Consider the following 24,564-nt stretch of genomic DNA (forward strand, 5'->3'; position numbering starts at 1 on the left):
TATATGAAAGAATACACATAAAAATTATATATAGAAAATTATAGTAAATAATATAGCAATTCATGTAGCAAACAGAGACAGCCTACCTGTCGTTTCTTAGTTTTATGGTCAAAGTGTACCAAGTGTGTCTGACTAGCTAACTCTGTTTGCAACTTATAAATGTAAGTTGAGGTGTGATCTACTACACAGTTAAAGAGACAGGACTACATCTGCAGACACTCAATTCAGCTGAGGTAGTTTAAAGAGGCAGTGTACTAATAGAACTACAGACTGTATATAAGCGTAATATAAATTTTAAAAATGCTAAGAAGTCAAGACTATTGTTTAACCTCCACGGATGTAGCGTATTGAAGAGATGTATGAATTTGGATTCTTGCTGGAGGAGAAGTCTATCGCTGTTCTTCTGATGAAAGCGGGCTGGTGGTAGCTTCCAGATTACAAAAAATAAGAAGTCATCTTCTGTATGTTTATAGTGAGTGTAGTGTTCGACCAATGGTGCCTGCATAATCTGGTTGCAAATCCTCAAACGGTGTTCGCCTATTCTCAGTTTAACAGGTCTGGAACATTTGCCTATGTACATTTTTGGCATGGGCAAATCCATGCATATATACAGTTTTTAGTGTAAATTACTAAAGTTTTTAGTGTAAATTACTAAAGCAGACCAATAGTATCAGGCAATGATTCACTATTGGAACCACTGTGTAAATACATCGATCAATTACTTCATCCATTTGCCAGTGATACTCCATCATACATAAAGGATACTAAGACTTTTATTTAAACCATTGAACATTAAAACCATTGAACATTGAACAACCTTTCTATTTGATTACCTATATTCCCCAAGGACTTCCAATTTGTTCATTCAATTCCCTGAAGCAAGCACACCCTCCTTATCGTGGCTCAGTTTCCCACTACAAGTGAGGTAACAGGATTTATTTCAAGAAGGTTGGTGGCATGCAATACTCTCCATTCAAGATCTTCATAAACACACATGTTTGCCTGCATATGTGTACAGACATACAAACATACCAGATGACAATAATTGAGGCTCCAGGTGAACCTTTCTGGGGAGAACATTCTATAAATGGGTCGTCACCACTAAAAGACCTTGTCCCTACTAGTAACCACCTGCTCCACCATTAAGTAGGGGAATGCAGAGAAGGATCCTTCCTGGAGGTTTAGAGATCTAAACTTCCAGGAAGGATACATATGGGAGATGGTGATACTTCAGGTAGCCTTGTCTTGGGGTTTCAAGGTTAAACCCATCACTTTGAACTGGGCTTGGAAACAGACTGGAGGCATGTGAAGGAGTACTGACATAATATGATCATATTTAGCAAATAATTAGTAACGATAGCAGAGTGTTTACAAATGAATAGGCCAACAGATACAAACAACCCATTGTGCTGGGAATGGCTTCTCTGCTTGCATTGATGTACTTGAAAATGACAGATTAATTATTTGTCTATCCCCAACAAGAAGCCACAATAGGCATCACAGTGATTTTGTTCAACCTCAAAAAGAGGATTATAAATATGGTATAAGATTAACACCCTCCATTCGATGGAAGTTCTCTTCAGGAAATAAAAGCACATCCCTACAGCTTTTAATTAAACCTTTCAATCAGATAACCTAAACCTCAAAAGCTATATATCCTATTTTAATTTTAAAAAAATTCTGGTTGTGATCGTTGCTCAGAATTAAAATCCCAAATAAAATATGGGAAAGAGGGAGGTAAAGGGGGGTTATATAGTGTTACCTGATAAAAGAAGACAGTAATATTTAAAATGAGGTAAGTGTTGGATCGATTTATGATGTATTTTATCTTCTGGAGAAACCCTAGTTTATCGTGGTGTCATTCAGCTTGAAGCATCAGCTGTATATCTTTCTACCTCTCAATGTAGTTCTGGGTTGAAAGGAAAATCTTTGTGAGGATGAGATGTATGAGTTAGATCAAACGTTTGATGCAGCTTTGCCTCGGTAGTCCCCACATATTTTCCCTATAACAACTCCTGTTGGCATATTGGTTAATTACAATTATGTGGATCAGTCATCTCCTTTAGTTTGTAGTTAAAATGAGAAATTCTAAATATATTGCAGAAAGAAATGCTAAGAATGATGGTTTAAAATATTCCTGATGCATAATCCAGAAAGGCTACATCACGTGCCTCGACCCCAGCTTTCTATGTTTTTTTCCCCCCCACACAAGGGGAGATTTAAATAAATAAATAAATAAATAAATAAATAATCTGAAACTGAAAAGTGTGTGGTTGGCATCTTCCTTCTGAAATCTATTACCGGTACATACTTTTAAGAAAAAAGTTGTTCTATCTCCAACCCTAAAAGAAAAAAAATCTAATATAATGACTTACTTTGCTTTCTTGAGGCAATCCCCATGAAGTACAGTAAGGTCTACCAGTGAGGTTCAAAGATGTTGAAACAGGTTGACCACTTACATTTTGCTCCCCCTGTCCCAGAAAACCTAGTGAATCACTGTGGTGAAATATATATATATTTCCGTTTAAATTATAGTAATGATCTCCAGGTTTGCTGCTATAGTTATCCGTTAGCATGTGCCAGTTTTATGCAGATCAGTGCCCCTGTTTGGCTTCATTTTGGATGATGCACTCCTTCTTATATGTTGAGCCTTTGCTAGTGAAATGAACCATTGAAGTGTTGGAGTTGTTTAGTCAGGGTTAATCTTGTATACCTCTTCATGAAGTCCGTTCCTTGATGAAACCGTACCCATGAAACAGGGGACAACAAGCTAGCCACCCATCGGAGGACAGACGAGGACGCCTGAGAGACTTTGCAGTATCACTTTACAGTATATACTGGTAAATATAGCACATCAAACTCTGCACCTTCAGTGCTGATCATTTGGATAATAAGCCATAGATCATGCCTTCGAGTAGATACTTGCTTATATGTTTTATGTGATTTCAGTCTATTTCTTGATATAAATAATTTCTAGTTTAAATATTTTCATAATATTCTCGTAGTTCATATTGTAGTGTCTTTCACGGTTTTGTGTATTTTATAGTGTGTTGGATTCCTGGGCTCATTTATTTTTTTTTGTTATTACATCCATATCTCACCTTTACTCCAAGGAGCTCTGGGTGGTCTACATGGTTCTCCACTTGTCCATTTAATCCTCACAACACCCCTGTAGGTTATGCTGAGAGAAAGTGACTGGCTCGAGGTCACCCAGTGAGCTTCAAGGCTGATTTGGGATTTGAAGCCTGGTCTTCCAGGGCCTAGTCCAACTGCTTTTGAGGAGACATGAAATATGTTGGTCATCAGAGGAAGTTTGCATGGTCTATACAACACTTGAAATAACTTCAATCTTGGCAACCTTCTATTTACTCCTACAGTATTTTCAAGGAACACATTGAAACAAGGATAGGTTGTTTTTTTTTAATGTCAGTTGATAACCAGGAAAATATATCAGTATAATTCTCTCTTTTTTTAATGGAAACAAATAAACCTTTAATATCAATTTTGTTTACTCTATCAGAAGGCAGTTTGGGAAGTCATTCAGTAAGGAATCTTTAAAGCAGTGCTGGTTATCCAGGGCTTTGAATGATGCCTTTCCCTTAGCCATATGACTAAAATAATACTCAGTGGCTCCAGTCCGAAGCCTGGTTAATGCATCTGTCCAGAACACATAATTACTTGGTCATAACATTTCCCCGGCCATCAGCCAACAAACCAATCAGCATTTTTCTCAAACTCATGAGAATTTTTGCTGTGTCAAGCTGTTTGATGTTTAGGCAGTAAAAAAATAAGAGAAGCGCCCCCCCTGCAATATTTTACTTTAACATATTTTTTTTCATGAAAATCACACCTGAAAAGCAACAGCCCTCCCTTCTGAACACAAATGAAACGAAAACATTTATTTTGTGCTGAGCAATAGCTTATATTGTAGATTCTTTGATACAATTTTGTGATTGGTTGTCTAGAAATTTACAGCTAGATTCTTAGCAGATTATACAAAGGTGTTCGGCAGCCAATACAAGTTTACTGGGGGAAATGCAATGGATTTCAATGGAATTTACTCCCATTAGAATCTGTGCAGGATTAGAGCTTTGCATTGCAGTCCAATCCTAGGCACATCTACTCATAAGTAAACCTCTTTGGGTTCAGTGAGGTTTAGTCTCGGGTAAGTGCATATATAGCATTGCAACTTTAATCTCCTATAATGAAATTTACTGAAACACAGAGACTATGTTGTGAGCTGATACCTAGACATTTTTAGACATTTCCACAGGGCAGGTTTTATCAAAGACATTCAAGCCCATGGTGAGGAAAAACATAATGAAATGTACAAATTTCAGACTGAGTGGGTTGTTGATTGGACAAGAAATGTCAAGGAAAGAGAGCCATGAAGACTGTATGTTGTGAGAGTTGTCCAGGAGCTATTTAACATAGCACATAGATTTACTTCCACAAGGTGTAATGATAATGGTCACTTGGATGGCTTTAAAAGATAATTATACAAATTCATGGAGGGAGGAGGCTGTTGATGACTACAAGCTCCTCTATTATGGACAGTATGTCTCTGACTACCGGTTGCTGGTGTTGCACTGCTGTCCCGTTTGCGATCACCCCAACGGCATCTGGCTGGCCATTTTGAAAACAGGATGCGGGACCAGATGGGCTTTTGGTCCGATCCAGTAGGGCTCTGCTTAACATTTCACCCTGTTATTTATCCAGTTATTTAGGATCCATTAATCTGCTTGCTATTCCAGAGTGTTCTCTCCACTCTTGGATCCCTGCTTTTCGCAATACTGTGGTTTTGTAACAGGTAAATGTGCGTAGGATTGTAGCTTTACAGAACAATCCCAATCTCCACCAAATGTCAACTGAGGCAGGGTTGGGATGGAGGCAGAAATTGCTTTCTACTGGCAGGGAATAGATCCACTGATGAAGGCAGCATATTTGCCCTGGAAGCCCCTGGGACAGTCACATAAATCTCAAGGGTAATTGCTGGAACAGGGCATATTAGGCTATGTTGGGTATAGCCTTGGGTCCAATGGATCCAAAGCCCCCTTGATCTCCCAGCATGGCCATATACTGGACCCCAATATATGCCGGATGATTAGGCATTTTCTCTCCCATTGGATTCAATGGGATGGAAAATAAAAATAAGCATATTTTACTTTCTTGGACTCCATGATCACTGCAGATGGTGACAGCAGTCACAAAATTAAAAGACACCTGCTTCTTGGGAGGAAAGCAATGACAAACCTAGACAGCATCTTAAAAAGCAGAGACATCACCTTGCTGACAAAGGTCCGTATAGTTAAAGCTATGGTTTTCCCAGTAGTAATATATGGAAGTGAGAGCTGGACCATAAAGAAGGCTGATCGGTGAAGAATTGATGCTTTTGAATTATGGTGCTGGAGGAGACTCTTGAGAGTCCCATGGACTGCAAGAAGATCAAACCTATCCATTCTTAAGAAAATCAGTCCTGAGTGCTCACTGGAAGGACAGATCCTGAAGCTGAGGCTCTAATACTTTGGCCCCCTCATGAGAAGAGAAGACTCCCTGGAAAAGACCCTAATGTTGGGAAAGATGGAGGGCACAAGGAGAAGGGGACGACAGTGGACGAGATGGTTGGACAATGTTCTCAAAACTACCAACATGAATTTGATGAAACTGCGGGAGGCAGTGGAAGACAGGAGTGCCTGGCATGCTCTGGTCCATGGGGTCACGAAGAGTTGGACATGACTAAACAGCTAAACAACAACAACAATATTGCCAGGACACAAAGAGGGAAGCATTCCTCTGTTCCTACCCTGGACAGGTTGAGCCAGCAGGATTCTAGAAGTGTTATTGGCTTTGGTCCAGATATCCTCCCCAACACACATACTTTAGGATTTCTCTGCCCAGATTTTAGAGAAAACGGATCTAAAATTGGAGTGTAGGTATGCCTTTCAGAACTGTCTTCAGTTTGCTCACTTGCTCTTAAACTTTTTTTTATCTCATTTTGTTTTTAAAGGATTTTACCAATCCGCTACATGTTAGTTGGCTGTGCAAGGCTCTAGCTGAATTTTTCTTGTTGTGATAAATTTGTATGGCACCCTTTATCCATAGATCTTAGGGCGGTTCACAATGTAAAATTCCAATATTTTTTTAAAAAAACACAACACATAGGAGCAAGAACAAACCAATACAGTGTTACCTTGGGTTACATACACTTCAGGTTACATACGCTTCATGTTACAAACTCTGCTAACCCAGAAATAGCGCTTCAGGTTAAGAACTTTGCTTCAGGATAAGAACAGAAATTGTGCTCTGGCGGCGCAGCGGCAGCGGGAGGTCCCATTAGCTAAAGTGGTGCTTCAGGTTAAGAACAGTTTCAGGTTAAGAATGTACCTCTTGAACGAATTAACTTCTTAACCCGAGGTACCACTGTAATCCCCACTCCACAGAACTCATCATTCTGAAGCAGTCCTACTGAAGTCAGTGGAGCTACTCTGGAATAAATGATTTGGCAACCGCAGAGCCTTTCGGAAATCTACCCTATAAAAGAGTTTTCTTGAAATATTTTTATTTACACTTTAAAAAGATGAAAATTAAATTAAACGTATAATATACCAAGCAGATGTGGCTGAGTGCATGAAATTTACATTCTTTAATGTTGCGGCAGAACAACTAATGAAGAACAAGCCAAGAAATGATATCATCCATAGACAATGACTAATCTGAAACACTGAAAAAGGGAAGCTAATATGACTAGTGTTATGTGATCTTAAATGAAAGGTCCAAGAAGAGGGCAAAATTACATGCGGGCAGTTAACTCCATGCTTTGTACTTAAAACAAAATTAGAAATTGTTGTGGATAGAATAAATTTCCATTATCTAGAAAGTAAATAATATGTCTTAATCAGCTTAAAAAAAGTCACACACACAATTTAATTCATTTATGTACATGACAATTAAATCTTTTAGTCTCCTAGCACGCTATGAGATAACTTTGCACTATCAGGCTGTATTCAATATTATGTGTTGCATAAATGAGGACATTTGGGTTCTGGTGTTTGTTAACCAAAGTGACCTTCATGATTATCCATTCATTTCATTCTCTTATAATCTTTCTTTACTGTATTACATAAAGTAATATCTCACATTTAGATTAAGTTTAATTTACTTATCTCAAACTATTGCAAACCATTTCCTTAATTATGATTTTTTTTAGAGATATCTTCCTATTTATGCAAATCAGCAACTATTTCTGCTAGACTGGGATTCTGAACCACATGCAGTGAGGTATGTTGTTTGGGGGCAATGAATACACAGAGCCAGTGTAGTGTAGTGGTTAAGAGTGGTAGACTCGTTATCTGGGGAACCGGGTTCGCGTCTCCACTCCTCCACATGCAGGTGCTGGGTGACCTTGGGCTAGTCACACTTCTCTGAAGTCTCTCAGCCCACTCACCTCACATAGTGTTTGTTGTGGGGGAGGAAGGGAAAGGAGAATGTTAGCCGCTTGGAGACTCCTTCGGGTAGTGAAAAGCGGGATATCAAATCCAAACTCTTCTTCTTCTTCTTCTTCTACATACACTGTTACCATAGGGAGGGAGAGTGTGGAGTGAACCAGAGGGAACAAGTTTTCCCTCTGGTCTGCTCTCCAGGCCTGTCCTGTAAAAGCCGGCTGGTGATGCTGATTGCCTCTTGGGGTGGAAACCAGCCTAATCTTGGCACAATGGTAGCACTGCAGGACAGTGACTGGGCTAGCTCAATCCTGTACAAGGCATAAAACTTAGATCATCTGTGTCTGCATTATCAGACAGGGGGAATGAGAATCCTTCATAGGAAGTCTAGGGATCCTGTGGCCCTCAAAATGTTGCCGAACTCTGATTCCCATCATCATGACCATTGACCATGCCTGCTGGGGCTGATAGGAGAAGAAGTGCAACATCTGGAGAGCCACAATTTCCCCATTCCTGATTTTGCCCGGAATGGGGAAACATGACACTTTTGTCAACTGCTGTATTTACTGTACAAAAAGCACATGCCAACCAAAGCTTCTTCCTTAACTTCTGGATTTATTTGTGTGTGTGTGTGTGCGTGCGTGCGTGTGTGTGATGAAAGAGAACTTATTATGTGATCAGAAATCTACATCCATATAAATATTTGGGGACATTTGTTATCACTCACAATATGGAGGAAAAGCAATATCTTAAATCGGTGTTGAAATGCACATTTGGCTACATTTGGGCCACAAGCTTATGGGTGAACAATGCATTTTGGATGAACTTTGAACACTGTTTCTGATACTCCATATATCCATCTTTTCATGTGGGAAATCCAAGGAACCACAGGGAATATACATTACGTTCTTTACAATCTAGGCATCTGGCTGCTCTGCATATTATTGCTTCCTTAGTATAACAAGGAAAGTAATGAAAAATGATATAAGGAATATGGATGAAACAGAACCTCTGGAGCTAGGAAATTAAGCATAAATTGAGGGGAGGTAAAATGTTCACTACTCATTTAGGGACTAGTCCAACTCCCATTAACATCCTTGGGGGAAATCCTCAGTTGACTCGGTGGAAGTCGCATTATGACAATACAGAAACATATGTGGGACAATTACACGCAGGGAACCACTGCGTGAGCTAGGAAGCTTTCGTTTTCCCAGACATGGGAAGCTCTGCACTTCCACTACACTTGTTAAGAAAATAACTCAGACCAGCTAAACATAATCCCTCCACAGACCATGACTGAGAATGATGGTTGACTCTGAAGCAGTGCAAGTAATGCAATTTCTTTAGAAGCACCGTAAGAGCTAAGATTGCTCTGGGCTCACAAAGCTCTCAGAGCAGTTAACCTGAGCTACAGCCTGACTTAGGATATGTGGGAAACATGTCAGAGGGTGTCTACGTGAACATCATTCCATTAGCTTCTACAACAGGGCTGGGGAACTCGGGGAACTCAAGTGCCACCCCAGGCTTATCTATCTGACCCCCAGAACTCTCTGTAGGCTGTACCCCTCACTGTAACCACTTCACACCCAGGATACTTTCCATTGAATCAATTCACATTTGTGTCTCTCCACTTTTGTCTCTGGCCCCACATGTTAGTGGCAGATGGGTGTCCATGTTGGTTCATTCCAAGATTCTCAAAATGGTTTTGGTGTGGAACCTCCTTTTCCACCCAGGACCAATCACAGATCTGGAACGGACAAATTTGGCATGATTGAAAAAGATTACGATAGCATGTGCTTTCTCAGGATTAATCAAAGGCGATTGTATTAAGGGTTGATTTATATGCTAGCACTTGGTCTTGTTTAGTTTGTGGGCCAGGTCAGCTGTTGTTCATCCTAAAACTTTCTGAATGTTTTCTCCTCTAGTTGACGGAAGTCTGCTCTCAGTCAGATTTTCTTTTTCGTTTCTTTTTTAAAAATCTTATTTGGATTGACTTTGTTATGAAGCTGTGAGAATACTCATGCATGACTTATGTTTGTATACAGCAAGAGCAGACAGACTTTTCAGTGGAACCCTTTCATCCTGACCCTTAGAAATGTCTTAAGTGTAACCTTTGAATGAGGGAGAGTAGCATGATGTTCATGTAGAAACCACTTTTGAATGGGACCTAACCTTGTGCCATTTTGGATTTCTCTCTCCAAACAGATATATTTCAGTAAGTGGCCCATTAGCACTACACAGAGGAAATATCCAGATGATTTTCCTCCTTGGTCTTTTTAAAGCTCTTCGGCATTTGCTAGATTACACTGGTGTTTGTACTGATATTACAACCACTTCACTAAATTGAAACTCCTCAGCCAATCTCTGCTCCACATCAGTGCCAGCTCTAACCAAGGCAAATGTTCTACATTGTTTATGCAACAGCAATCAACAAGGCCAATTTAGCATGCACTAGAATAAATTATGATAAATTTCCTGCCTGGGGGCAAAGATAAACCAGCCGGCTGAAGCAGTGGATATCTCTTCAAGAACAGGAAACTGATGAACAGACATTTTTTCTTCTCTAGGCTATCATTTTTTAAAAAAAAAAATCTGGCATTTTCAGGAAAATGATGAGCTGTAAGGCTCCCATGAACTTAAATGGTAAAAATAGATGCTCTTTAAATGATGCTTATCTCCATGTTTGAGTTCTTAAAACATGGGATTTAAAAAAAACAAAAACAAAAAAACAAAAACAAATGTACTTATTCTATGCTTTCGAGCCAGCCTCATCCCAAGAGCTTGCCATGTGTAGCACCAATCAAAATAATAAAAAAGTTGTTCAAAATTAACCCTTCCCTGGTCATCAATACATAAAATGACCCCAAGAGAATTGTGCCCTTGAACTGAAGGCAACTCAAGACAATATTCGTAACAGCTTTGGTCAACCTGAGGTCTGAGAGCTACCTGTGGCCCTAAGCCTAATTTCACATGTGTGAGCAAAACCTGGAGGGAGATAGGAAGAGTGGGAATAGAAAAAGCACAGTGGCAGGAGGAGGAACTGAAATGGATGGAGGGATGAACAAAGGGAAAGGGGCAAGGAGGGGATCCTTCTGCAAGTGCTCTGACTCTTCTCTGAAGAGGCAAGGAGAGGGGGGCATGTTTATACCCAACCCCTTTGGGTTCTGGTCCCACCCACCACTGGCACGTGCAATGCAACCCTTGATATTTTTGGGTGTGTGTGTGTGTGTGGAATGTTTCCTACCTCTGCTTCATATTTATCACTTTCTATTATGTACTTCAGAACACACTAGTACATTATAGTGAAAACTGATATTAGCTATGTGAATGATTCATTCTCTCTCTCTCTCTCTCTCTCTCTCTCAATTAAGTCAATGTGGTTGCGTTCATTTTCCTGTGGTATTTGAGGCAGGAAGTGCCTTCTCTAGGCTATGGTTTGGGCAGGGGATTGCTGCAGAACTATAGGTCCTTGTGTGGTCACTTTGCCTGCCCTTTGTCTCAAGTGCCTTGCAATATAGCTTGAGTGCCGCTTCATATAGGATTATTTTTACACAGATAGCATTTCAATGCAGAGGGGCGGGGAGCTTGTCGTGTGTCCATGTGACATGTGCAACTCATCTGTTTCTCTGGTCATGAATACGCAGAGAAAGAGAGGAAAGTATATGTGTTAGGTATAAATGACTTCTCTCATGGGAGTTTGTTATCCACCGCCCCCCCTCCCAGGTTGTTCCAACTCTCTGTGTGATAAAGTGAATAAATAGTGGTTGCAATTTTGTTTTGCTGTAAGCTAGTTCTGGATTTTGTGACTGGATTTTTATTAATATATTATATTTTATATTCATTTTATATTATATTATTTGCATTGTTTTAGCTCATTTAGCACCACATTGCCCTAAGAACTTGTGTTGTGGGATGACTAACATATATTAACAATTATTAATATAATTAATTAAACATTTCCATCTGCCAAAGTTGGAGCGAGATATGATGATATTACAGAGATGTTGGAGGTAGTGGGAAGCCTTGCGTTTCCTTTTTCTATACGTGCCCCAAATAGAGCCATTGCCATCTTTCCTAAATCAAGCCCTTAACGTTGTGAAAATTTGCCCTGAGGGTAAAAGGTGCTTGTTTAAATTCACCCCCATCTGACAATGTTCTTCAATTAGTGGGTCACAAGCCACTACTAGTTCGGAGCCTGATTCAAGGTGTGTTGCAACAGCAGCGCAACCAACCATCCAAATATATGAGAACAAATTAAGAAATGCTTCCCCAAATACATATTTGGATTAATGGTGTGTCTTGGTGTGGCGGTTCGCTCAACCTGCACAGGTCCCCCAGACGTTTAACGGTCCGTTGATACCTGCGCTCACCACTTTGTTAATTAACCGCTGCCACCAACCAGTCTGTCTGGTATTTACTTCACTCAGTTCAGTCAAGGAGAATATTGGAACAAAACTATTTTATTTGAAGTTTAGTACGAAAGCATGTGGTTTCTGAATAAACAGTTCTTTCTTGGTTGTGTTCTTGTTAATAACAGTGCCCAACACTTTCTCCTGCCCTTGTTCCTACTCCTTCCCTTGCCACCCTCCTTCCAGCCTCTCAATACCCACAACAAGCCCCCAGACAAAGACAAGACCAAGACCCTGACAAAAGACAAGACCAAAAGCCCCCTCTTCCTTCCCCGGGAGGGGTTTATATAGCCCACATAACTCCGCCCCCTAAAGGTTCTTACTGGTTATTCCTTTTAACTCCTTCTATGCCATTCCTAAGTTTGGGTGATCACCACACTTGGGTCTGGAAAGCCTAAACACAATGTAACTAGACAACAAGACTCCACCTTATGAGTAGGATTCAATAATATTCGGTAGTTACCTTTGGAATAAATGTCTAGAGAAGTGCTATGTAGATATAATGGAATGGAAGCCATAATGTGTGACAAGTTTTGTATTTGTACCCCCCCCCCCAAAAAAGTGGGGAATGCTGCTGGACTGCAACTCCCATCATTTCTAGCCATTGTTCATGCTGGCTGTGGCCAATGAGAGTTAGAGTCAGGGCTGGCCCATTCATGAAACAAGGTGAGGTGCCTGCCTCAGGCGGCAGGATACCCAGGGTACCAGATATGGTCTCCAAGGCATGCATCGCCCACTGCTACTGCAGTGGCAAGTACAGCTGTGGCTGGTCTCCTCCCATTCTTGTCCCCAAAGTAGATCTTTACTCTCCCTTTGTTTCTGATGTAGATCCTCACTCACCTCTTCTCCCCTGTTGAGGGGTGCACCATTTTGCAGTTTGCCTCAGGTGCCAAAATGTTTTGGGCCAACTCTGGTTAGAGTCCACAACACCTGGAGAGCCATAGGTTCCCCACCATTGGTCTTGAGTACAGTGGACCCTCTGGATATGAACTTAATTTGTCCCAGGGGTCCGTACTTACCCTGAAAAGTCTGTATCCAGAGGCGCTGCTTCTGCACACACACGCGGCACGATTGAGCGCTTCTGCGCATGTGCGTGTGGCAAACCCAGAGGTATACACTTGCGGGTTTGCTGCATTCACAACCCGAAATTACGATACCCAAAGGTAACGTAACACGAGGTACCACTGTATCTATTTTCTGCTTTCACAGATTGCATTCGCTTCTCTTGAGTGAAGGGTGGTTTGATGCCTTTGGAAGTAACTAAGCCGCAGTTCTTCAAGAGATACATGCAAGAGCCTCACTTTTGTCCCTTGGGATAAAGGAGATTTCTGACATTTTCTGGAGGCCAAACCTGCTGCCTTCCGTTACCTAAGAAGCCCTGAAAGATTACTGTTATGTACAAAACAGTGAAGGCTGGCAGCCACAGTCAAATAGCCCAAGTGAGGTGAGGGTGGAAATAGTGGCAGAGTCTGAATCTGAAGACAAGGTTCAACTTGTTTCCAACATCCTGTTTTCCTTCCCTTTCTCCTTCCTGCATTTCACCACAATTTTATTTTCCACATCAAACATAACTTCCCCCATTTCCTCTGAAAGTCCTCACATTTTCTGCTGCAGGTAGTTAAAGCAACATGGTAACAGAAAGATATAGGAAAATTTACCCTAATCAGCTGCATCACTACTCATGCAAGAAAACAAGGCAATTGTGCTACATACCAAAGATTGCATGTGTACAGTTCACACCAGTTAAATCGCCAGGAAAATTGATAAACAGAAATACAGAAATGAAGTGGTTTGGAAATGATTCCTAGAATCTCTGGAATAACTGAGTAAGTGTATGGTGTCCTTTTAGCTAGTGCAGAAGCCTTCCCGGTCACAGGCATGGGGTGGTGGATGAGTTTTACTACGGGGCCAACTTCTGACAATGTTAAGAACTCACCATCTTTGGAGACTGCCGTTCAAAGAAAAGGATGGCCACTAGGTGGCAATAGAAACCTCTTAAATAGGATTGTAATCGTAACGCACAGCTGAATCTTCAGTACTAAATCTATGGAACTTTATATCAAGCAAAAGTTACAATCTGATTTTATGAATTTTTACTTGGGAGTATGCTCCACTGTGTTCAACGGGGCTTACTCACAGGCAAGTAAGCATAGGACAGAAGTAGACATAAGCTGCAGTTCTATACACACTTATCTGCAAGTCCCATTGAACTCAATGGGGCTCATTTCTGAGCAGCCACATATAGGATTGCAGTTAAGCACAGTCAGCTTAACAGAAAATAAGTCCATGGCTTAAATGACCAGTGGGTTAGAGCATGTGCTGATAACATCAAGGTTGCAGGTTCAATCCCTGTATGGGACAGCAGCATTTTCCTGCATTGCCAGAGGTTGGACTAGATGATCCTCAGGGTCCCTTTCAACTCTACAAATCTATGATTCTATGATCTTTCACTATTGAAGTCAACGGGTCAAAACGTATCTTGGCACATCTGTACAAAATCTTAAAATAACATTATTAAAATAATTATTGGAAAACTAATAAAAAATTATATATATATATATATATATTAAAATAACATGGTAAATTTTCTATACCAATAGAATTCTATAGACACATATAAATTTAATTTTACAGGGTGGTGACAAGGCAAGCAGACAAGGAGAGTTAGCATATTGAGCAATGTTTTAAAAAAATAATCCATCCAGAGATAGCATTTGATTTTGCAAAGTTTATGTGATTAGCAGTAGGATTGGTATTTCTGTTATCATTATCATTATTTAAAACACACACAGCAGGAGTGAGTAGCAGGGGTGCAACCTAAACCAGAACTGGATAAATATACATTATGGAAGGTGTGGGGCAACTATGGCCCTCCAAATGTTTCTGGACTCCAGTTTCCATCAGCCACAGCAAGAAGAGACAGTGGGCCAGGGATTATGGGAACTGGAGTTCAGCAACACTTGGAGGACCATAGTTTCCCGACACCTGTATTAAAGGATGAGTTAAAGGGTGATCATTGGTCAAAGGCACAGAAAGGTCACTAGGTAGAACAGGAAGGATAGATCCACGTTATTATTATTTTTTCTTAAGTTACTCTTAGTTCAGAAATTATGTCACCAATAAAGATTTTATTTCTCAAGAGGCAATGTGGAAATAGGCCTTTGGCACTGCTCTACCTTTCTAACAAGGTGAAAATTCAACACATCCTGTTCTCGGAGCAGAATGCTTCAGTATAGACCAGGTCTGAGGAACTTGAGGCTCTCCAGATGCTGGTAGGCTACAACTCCCATCAGCCCTGCCCATTGGCCATGCTGTCCCCCCCCCACCATTGGCATAAACATCATTCCGTAGAATAGAACAGCTGTGGGTGTGATCCAAAAGAACCTGCCCATTTCAGAAACTTCCTTGCAAGGAAATTCAAAAGAAGAAATTCACAGGTTACTCCTGCAAGTTGTAAAAGAAATGATGAAAGATTTAGGCCGTGCTCACATTACCAGTTTAAAAACACAGCTAGGCTGTTCTTGTTCTCAATTTGGACTGAAGCTGGGGTTTGGGGAGGGTGCATCAAAAATGCATAATTTTGTAAGAAATGATGGGATAGATAGGGATTGTGGCTAATGTCATCTGTACACCACTTCCCAAGCCACTCATGGACAGTTATTGAAGAGGAATGGTGGAAGATTCCGGAGAGACAAAAGAAAGCACTTCTTTGCATAGCACCATGATGGAATTCCCTCCCACAAGAGGCAATGATGACCAAATAATAATAATAATAATAATAATAATAATAATAATAATAATAATATATTTATTTATACCCCACCCATCTGGCTGGGTTTCCCCCAACCACTCTGGGCAGCTCCCAACAGAATTAACAGCTGGTTTGTTGCACTAGTTGAAGAATTGCCAGTATTTTACACTCAACTCTGGGTTTCTGGCGCACACACACACACACACACACACACACACAGGATTCCCATTACAGCTTTTCTATATAAACAGAAACGATGACACTCAATTCCAGTAGAAATTGGGGTGATGCCACAACTTGAAACTGGAAAAGAATCCAAGAGTTTTGGATTAAAAATGAGATAATATAATATTTAGTAGTTTCACCCCTATATAGCAAAAGGAACTCAAAGTAAGACATATTGACATGCCATGAAGTAGCAAAAGTGAAATCAATGAGGCTACTCAAGGATATGTTTGTGGTCCTTGGGCTGTTCCATGTTCAGCTTGAGCAATTTTTGTATCAGTGTAAAGGTAAAGGTAAAGGGACCCCTGACCGTTAGGTCCAGTCACAGATGACTCTGGGGTTGCACGCTCATCTTGCTCTATAGGCCGAGGGAGCTGGTGTTTGTCTGCAGACAGCTTCCGGGTCATGTGGCCAGCATGACAAAACCACTTCTGGTGCAATGGGACACCGTGACGAGTGCCAGAGCACATGGACTAAGCCGCTTCTGGCAAATGGAAACGCCGTTTACCTTCCTGCTGGAGTGGTACCTTTTTATCTACTTGCACTTTGCCGTGCTTTTGAACTGCTAGGTTAGCAGGAGCAGGGACCGAGCAACGGGAGCTCACCCCGTAGCGGGGATTCGAACTGCCGACCTTCTGATTGGCAAGCCCTAGACTCTGTAGTTTAGACCACAGCGCCACCCACGTCCCTTTGTATCAGTGTACTTTCTTACAAATATGCAAAGTATTTCAATAGTACATTTTCTGCCTATACCAAAGGCATGACTGATCCTAGTCATTCACTTTTGCCACTGCCACTGTGGAATAAACCATAGCTAAAATGGAACTATATGCATGGCATATGCCTGACTCTATCTTACTTACCAAGAGATATTCTGTCCTATGTCCTATCCTTGAAAAGCGGGTGAACTCAGAACCTAGCCTAGGGGAGCTGAGAATATCAATTCTGCAAACCAGGGCCAAATGGAAGTTCTCATCAAGCACCAGAGGCAGATGGAATGACGTTTGTGGTTGCTGCTGAATCAGAGCTTGGACAGAGATATGCTTAGGACAGCCATCCAAAAACTGATGTGCTTCAGATGCTTTGGACTTTGTCAATGCCACGCTGGCTAGGGTGGTGGCAGGTATAGTCTGAATACTTTTGCATGTTATTTCTGCTAATATATGCATTTTAATGCACAATTTACCCCAATGTAAGTATTTTTGTACACACCATGTTACTGTACAATTGCACTGCAAAATTCAGTGAACTGAAAATTTCAAAGGGTGGCTGTGTCTCAGTTTGAGGACTGTTTTGGAAAGTACAAATTAGGTAAGTAGGCCTGTAAATGCAAACTGAATCAATTTTACCCACTACCCCTACCAAAGACAGTACCCGTAAGCTATTATCTCACCCCAACCTTGCTAACAGTAGATGTAGCATCACCTCTATAAGCACAAAGAAATAGTATGCCATCCCAGTATAAGGAAAGAGGTGTGGGGGGGGGGGGACAGAAGCAAGAATCAACATTGCGTCTGTCCAGACACCACATATGCTGCCAATCTTGTTCAGGTGATGTCTTACTAGTTTAGAATGAAACCATTTCAAGTGCCCCTTTCTTCTTTGGATCAATGCTTGCATCTTACAGAATTCTGAACAATGTACAAAGTGCATCAAAAAGTGGTAAGCTGCCACAATGGCTTAGAAACTATCTCTAGGATCAGAAAGATGCCTTTGAACAGCAGCAGGAGAAGGCTGTTGTCCATGCATCCAAATTGTGGGCCTCTGTGTTCTGTCTAAACATCTGGCTGGCTACTGTGAACATGAGATGTTGGGCTAGATGAAACTTTGGTCCAATCTAGCTGGACTTTTCTTCTAGTGCTGTTATGTCCCAAGAGTATCATGGCCTGTAAAATTCATATGAGGGATCCAACCTCATTAAACCATATGTCTTCTGACTCTGAATGTACACGTTCAAGCACAAACAATGTCCCTGACAGCACTATAGCTACTGTAAAGGTCAAAAAAGCAAATATTTTCTCTGGGAATAAAAGACCATTTTGTTGAGACGTTCATCAACTGTGGACTCAAAACTACATAAATACTTTTTATTCTAGAATTTGACAGGCCATAATTGGCAACTTTGGATACTGATGTCTTGAAGAGATACCCCACCCCCTGCACTCCTGGACTCATACTTCTGGTACAGGAAAACAGGAAACATTTGTACTTCTGAAAGTTACAAGATGTTAATATTGGAAGAGAAACTGTTTAAAATGCTTGTTCTCAAAATAGTCTCCACACCAGAGTGTGAGCTGATGTTTCAGAGACGAGTGAGAGTTATAGTTGGCAAGGATCTCATATCCTTTCATACACTGGATGTATAAAGCTTTGGCATCCCTCTGACAACTAGTTAGTATCGCACTCTGTGTCTACAGAGGAAACACATCATCAGGCAGTGACGTATCTCTATATAAGCACACTCAGACTAAGGCCATCACTCACCTCCCTAAACCCCCAGCAACATAAGACAACAATTTATATTATAGTGAAAATCTGTAATAGACATTGCTTGAGCACATCTTTTTGATGAGCTGCCTTTGAACAATAGAAACAGATGGAGTGATTCAAACTGTATGATTTATTTTGCGCATTTCGTTCATATGTAAAATATTCACTCTGTGTCACCTTGGAATTTCCTTGCAGTGAACACCTAGGTATGCCTGTGGATTCACTTCACATACGCTCCACGAATAAAACCAACATTTTTGTCATTTTTAAAATACTATCTTGTTTTCTTTTTCAAAGATAGGCTGGTTAAAGTGATGGCACTGCCTTCGTTGCATTTACTCTCGTTTGGTGAACGTTGTGATTATTTGCCAAGATGATTTTGTCGTGAGAAGTGATCCAGCTCTCCAATGCTAAATGACGGCCAGTTCAACCCATTTCAGCTGCTACTAAGCAAGTACCATTGTGTATTCTACTCACTGATTAGATGTGCCTTTAACTTGTTTCTTAGTTAAGCTGGAAGAATTTAAAAAGCTGATTCACATAATGTAACAGTCACAATGCGGGGACTGCCTCAAACTGCATTCTGTGGCAACTCTCTGTCTGGGCAATAAGCCACTCATCTGCAACAGTTCACGGACTGGGTGATTTGAATGACTGTGAAGAATGTTGTCCAATCCATGTGCGATAATAGATTGCATGTGGAGACAGCTGTCATCAGTACAATTCAGAGTGACCTCCATTGCATAGCAAAACAAAAGCAAAAAACTACCATGTCTTGGGGATTTTGGCCTTGCTTTCTGTTGTTGTTGTTGTTGTTGTTGTTGTTGTTGTTGTTGTTGTTGTTGTTGTTGTTGTTGTTATATTGTTATTTATTCATTATTTATTAAAACACACAGGGTGGTAAAAGGTAAAGTTTGTAAAGGACCTCTGGACAGTTAAGTCCAGTCAAAGGTGACTATGGGGTGTGGTGCTCATCTCGCTTTTCAGGCTGAGGGAGCCGGCATTAGTTCACAGACAGCTTTCCGGATCATGTGGCCAGCATGACAAAACCACTTCTGGTGCAATGGGACACTGTGATGAGTCCCAGAGCACATGGAAACACCGTTTACCTTCCTGCCACAGTGGTACCTATTTATCTACTTGCACTGGTGTGTTTTCAAACTGCTAGAAACTGGGACAGAGCAACAGGCACTCACCCCTTCATGTGGATTTGAACAGCCAACCTTCCGATCGGCAAGCCCAAGAGGTTCAGTGTTTTAGACCACAGTGATGGACAACTAAGACACACTCCAAGTAAACCCTTTGAAATCTATGGACTTGTACTGATTGTGTACTGATTTCAACAAGAGCTTAACTAATGGTGGATATCGCCCATAAATTCCACCTTTCTGTTAAAAAATCCACCTAAGGTGGCTAGCAAAATGAGTTCCCCAAATGCCAGCTAGGAGGAGGTTAAATGGACCTTGAAGGGCTAGAAGTTCCAAAACCTGGATGGTATGGTTGATATATCCCTTTCCTATGTTTCTTCCTACCAAATCTCAGAAAGAGGCCTCTTCAAATAATCTCAGCATATGGGAGGAAACGGGTCTTTATTTATCCTTCCTGATCACAAGACTTTGTAAAACCTTACAGGTGATAACCCGCATTTAGAACTGTATCCAGGAAAGGAATCATTTCCAATGTCCAGGAAAAGCTCTATTACTGCTCAATTCTGCTGATGGTAGGCCTATATGCTGTCACCCAGATAGAGACTACAGAATGCCAAGCAACCCTAGAGATGGGTCACTGTAGGGTCACAATGCTTCTTCTTCCACTAAACAAAGGGACTGCCCTTTACAATATATCTTTGGAACTGATATGGGAAAAGGCAATCTGCTGATTTTTTAAGGGGCCTTACACTAATTAGTCAACAGTTATCTTTTTTTAAAATCTACATTTACTTTAATTGGGCAATAAAATGTCTTCTGGTCATCCTAGAATTTGTGGGCACTCCCATAGGTCAACTAGGTCCTGCTCACAATGCAGTTCTGTACAAATCTTATCAGAGGTGAAGTCCCATTGGGTTCAATGGACTATGCAACCTAAAATCTGGAATTTATACAATTATTGGCATTTTGGAGAGGAGCAAAAAAAGAAAAAGAAGAAACAATCCCTGCAAGCGTTCAAGGTAGAGAGACTAGCATTTAAAAAATAAATAAATATCCCCGTCCTAATGAAAACCACATTTTAAAACCCAGGATGGAATTCCTGGAGTCTAATGCTCAAGGCAGCCTGGTCTGGATGAGCCTGATTCGTAGTTGCAACATTGTACTGGGGAGAATGCTTTGAAGATCGTGCACACCCCTGTGATACCAATAAAATAATGTGGTACTGCCAAAATAATGGCCAGATCCTGGAAAGATATTTAGACTGTACAGATGGGAAGGAGTTTATACTAGCTAAACCAGTTAAATCTCTCTCTCTCTCTCTCTCTCTCTCTCAAGAAAGAAAGAAAGAAAGAAAGAAAGAAAGAAAGAAAGAAAGAAAGAAAGAAAAATCAGTGCAGCATATATTCTAGCAGGGAAACTAGCCATAATCTGTTTTAAAACAAATAGATTGTGTACAGCTGTCCTGTGTGCAAGGGGAAAATGATGATTTAATGTTGATTAAGAGAGAAGGCCTTTGAAGTGAGCGAAGCAGGAGCCCACAGAATGTCTTTCGTGATCATTATCAGTCTTTCACCGAAGGCAGACTTGGTGCCAAAAGCTCTCTCTCTAAACTGGTTAAGGTGGATTCGGGAGCGAAGGCTTTGTGTGTTTTAAAAGAGCTTCTCGTTCACAGGCCTCTGATGTCTTATTCTTTTAGTAGCTCTAATGCCTGAGAATAAACAGATGCAGCTTTTTCACTGGTTAACTCCAAAAAAAGGGGCAAGGTCCACACAGCTTCGCCTGCATCTTGGCGTTCGTCAGGCTAGCGACTGAGCATGCATCCTGCAATAAAATCAAATCAAAGATGATTTCCCCCCCCCCTCTCTCTCTCTTTCCCCCTATGAGCAGATGTTTTGGTAACAGGAAAAGGACTGAGTTTTCTTTCTTTTCTTTTCTTTTTTAAAATGGTCCTTATGTGAATCATTAAATTACATGACGAATATGGGATGATGACGATATGCTTGTAATAGTATTGGTAGACAATGAGTGCACGCAAGTGGGTTTAAGGAATCCTTTAATGTCTGTAGATAAGGGTAGTACACAGAGATAACTGTTGGCAGCAAATTGCAGATTTTATACACATATACAGAATGTAGATGAAGAAGTAGAAAGAGCCTGAAACTCCTATTATGTACAGTATTGCCAGTTGTTATAGGATATTGTCATCTGTCAATAATTTGGTGAAAAACACACAAATGCTAGTGAGTAGAAGAAATAATTTAGCACATAATATTCTTTCTAGTTAAGAAATTTTGGCTGTGGTTTTTTCAGGCCTGGGGCTATTTCAGGTTAAATGATTTGACAGTATAAGCACAGAAAAGAGACTCAAGAAAGGAAAAGCAGTGAAGAAAAGGAATTGGGTAAATTCACTTGCTAGTAACTTAACTAATAGTGCCAGTGATTAAAACATAATGTGAGGCAATCTGGTGTGTTTGTATCTGAGGTGAGATTTTATCCAGGGGATTCTTGGATAAAAGAATCTCCTAGGTCACGTTTTTAGCCATGACATAATGTAACTTTTATTTATTATCTATTTATTCCTCCAAGGAGCTCAAAGTGGTGTGGGTGGTTACCCTCACAAGAACCCTAGGAGGTAAGCTAGGCTGGGAGACTGACTGAACTCAGTAGTGGTTAGAGCAGCCTTTTTCAGCTCTGGTTCCCTAGATGTTGTTGGGCTACAACTCCCATCATCCCTAGCCAGCATGGCCATTGGTCAGGGATGATGGGAATTGCAGTTCAAGACCATCTGCGTTGAGAAAGGCTGAGTTAGAGTATTGAACCTAGGACCCTAGCTTCAAATCTCCACTCAGCCATGAAGCTGGGTGCACCATCTTGAGCTACTTGGAGGAAATGTAATAAAATAAATAAAAATATGAGGGTTTATTTCAATTTTGAACTGCATATTCACTGTTATTCCCCATTTCCTACCTTCTATAATTTTGAATTTACTGCTGAATTGGATTTTTTAAAAAAAGTTTCCTCCTTTTTAAAATAAGCAAGCCCAGCAACATAAGCATCAAGCAAAAAATTGTCATTTAACCTTTAGTTATGTCAATACTTTTAAAAAGTGACTTTTTAAAATACTTGCTGCACAAGTATTAAAGAACTTACTCAATGAATTTTAAAGTGTCGCTAATATGTAAACATTCCTTTATACCGCTTTCATTTCTGCGGTTCAGAATGGAACCAAATTCTTCTGCAACTGAGGCTGAAATCATATACACACCAATTAGAAACTACACTTGTACAGGGCCAGTAAGAAAAGCCATGTAAAAGTGAAAACAACCCAACTTGTACAAGAGAGAATTTTGCTGTGAAATTATTTCCATGCTACAAAAAGCTGAACTACTATGAAAAGATTCCTCAGAAACATATTGTCAAATGAGAAGTTTTATTATAGCTGAATGCAGCATCACAGATATTACGATCTTGGTCTCTCTTTCTTGCCTTTGTAGAATGCTATCAGAGAAACACTGGCTACTTTAACAACCTTGAAGCAAACACCGGGAATGTCACCAACAGCATGCCCTTTCCGACCAAACCCAGCAATCAGGACTTCATCGTTCTCTTCAATGAAGTTCAGACAACCATCATTAGCAACAAAGGCTGTTATTTTCTTTCCATTCTTGATGAACTGAACTCGGACACACTTTCTGGTGGCAGAATTTGGCTGCTTAACTTCAACACCAACTTTTTCCAGGACAATTCCTTTGGCATGGGAAGCTCCCCCAAAAGGGTTGGCTTTCAAAGCAGTACCCAGATGTGCCTTCTTTTATTGTTTGTCATGCCATTTCTGGTCTTGGCGATGACTGCACAGCTTCCTGGCTGTTCGAAGCCCATGGCACTTGCCCATCTTCCTTCTGCTGCAGCTGCTGCCTGTTCACCTGAAGAAACCCAAGCCTGAATTGGATATCTGAGCTGCACTGGTTTCTGGACCCATTCAAGGGTGTGTTGTCCTCTCACATTGCATAGATTGTTTAGAGTATGCAACTGGTTGTTAAGGTGCCTGGAGTGAAAGTTGCCAAATAGGAGACTTGGAATTGAGCTTGCTTATCTTGTACTTCTGAGAAGACCCCCATAAGGCAGTGGGAATCCTGCATCTGTTGCCCTAGATAACACATACATGGCTGTGTCAAGCAGAGAGAGAGAGAGAGAAATAGGATGAGACTCCTGCTGTTACCAGGCTACCTTACATTAAATTAAGTTCACATTTAAAAGTGAGCCTACCTACTTTGCCCTTTCCAAAGCAATACACCAACCAAAACAGCCATTCTTCAAAATTTGCATGTCCCTGAATTGCACAATGCAGTTCTTCAGCCAGGTTATATGTACAAAAATAAATATCCACTTAGGGGAAGTGTGCATATAAATGCATATATTAGAAGAAGAAAATACAAGACATGAAAATTCATTCTGTTAGGGGAAATTGCTTTGCAAAAATATGCTTATTGGGGGAAAATGCATACCAAAAATTGTGCAAGTTTTGAGAAACTGACACTAAGATGCTAATGAATATTCATGATAACTTTTTCCATGTTCCAAAAATAAATAAATAAATCACAAACTTATATAGAAATGTTGAGGACAACATAAGACTGGGGAGGAAAATGGCAAACTGACGTATTTTCCCATACCTGGTTGGCACTGGAGCGGGTGCTGCTGCTTGCAGTGCAATTGGGTCAGGACTGGTGCTAGGTGCTTGGCCCGCCTTACTTTGGTGAGCCACCTGGCTGCTGAATTCTGCACCTGTGGCAGTTTCCAAACCACCCAGAAAGGCAATGCCAGGCAGAATGCATTGCCTAGAAATAGCCAGTGTATAGACAATAGTACTTAGGCTGTCCTTGTCTAGATTAGACCAACGCTGGACCATGAGCCAAAATGGATGGAAGACACTCTGTGCCACCAAGGCCTTTTTATTTATGATGCCATCAAACAGAAGGAACTTCCAAATAAAAAATGACAACGACTAAAATACAAACAACTCTTACAGTAAAGCAAACAGAACCCAGACCCTACAGGTGGTTGTAAACCACTCTGATTCCTTTCCCCCCCTGAATAGAGGT

General features: G+C 40.7%; 1 pseudogene; it reads right to left on the minus strand.

Moving 5' to 3' along the window:
- Positions 1-22,873: 22,873 nt before the first annotated feature.
- Positions 22,874-23,394, minus strand: LOC117052844 (annotated as a pseudogene).
- Positions 23,395-24,564: the final 1,170 nt, after the last annotated feature.

This window comes from Lacerta agilis, chromosome 9 (genome assembly GCF_009819535.1).
Source record: "Lacerta agilis isolate rLacAgi1 chromosome 9, rLacAgi1.pri, whole genome shotgun sequence".
NCBI lineage: Eukaryota > Metazoa > Chordata > Lepidosauria > Squamata > Lacertidae > Lacerta > Lacerta agilis.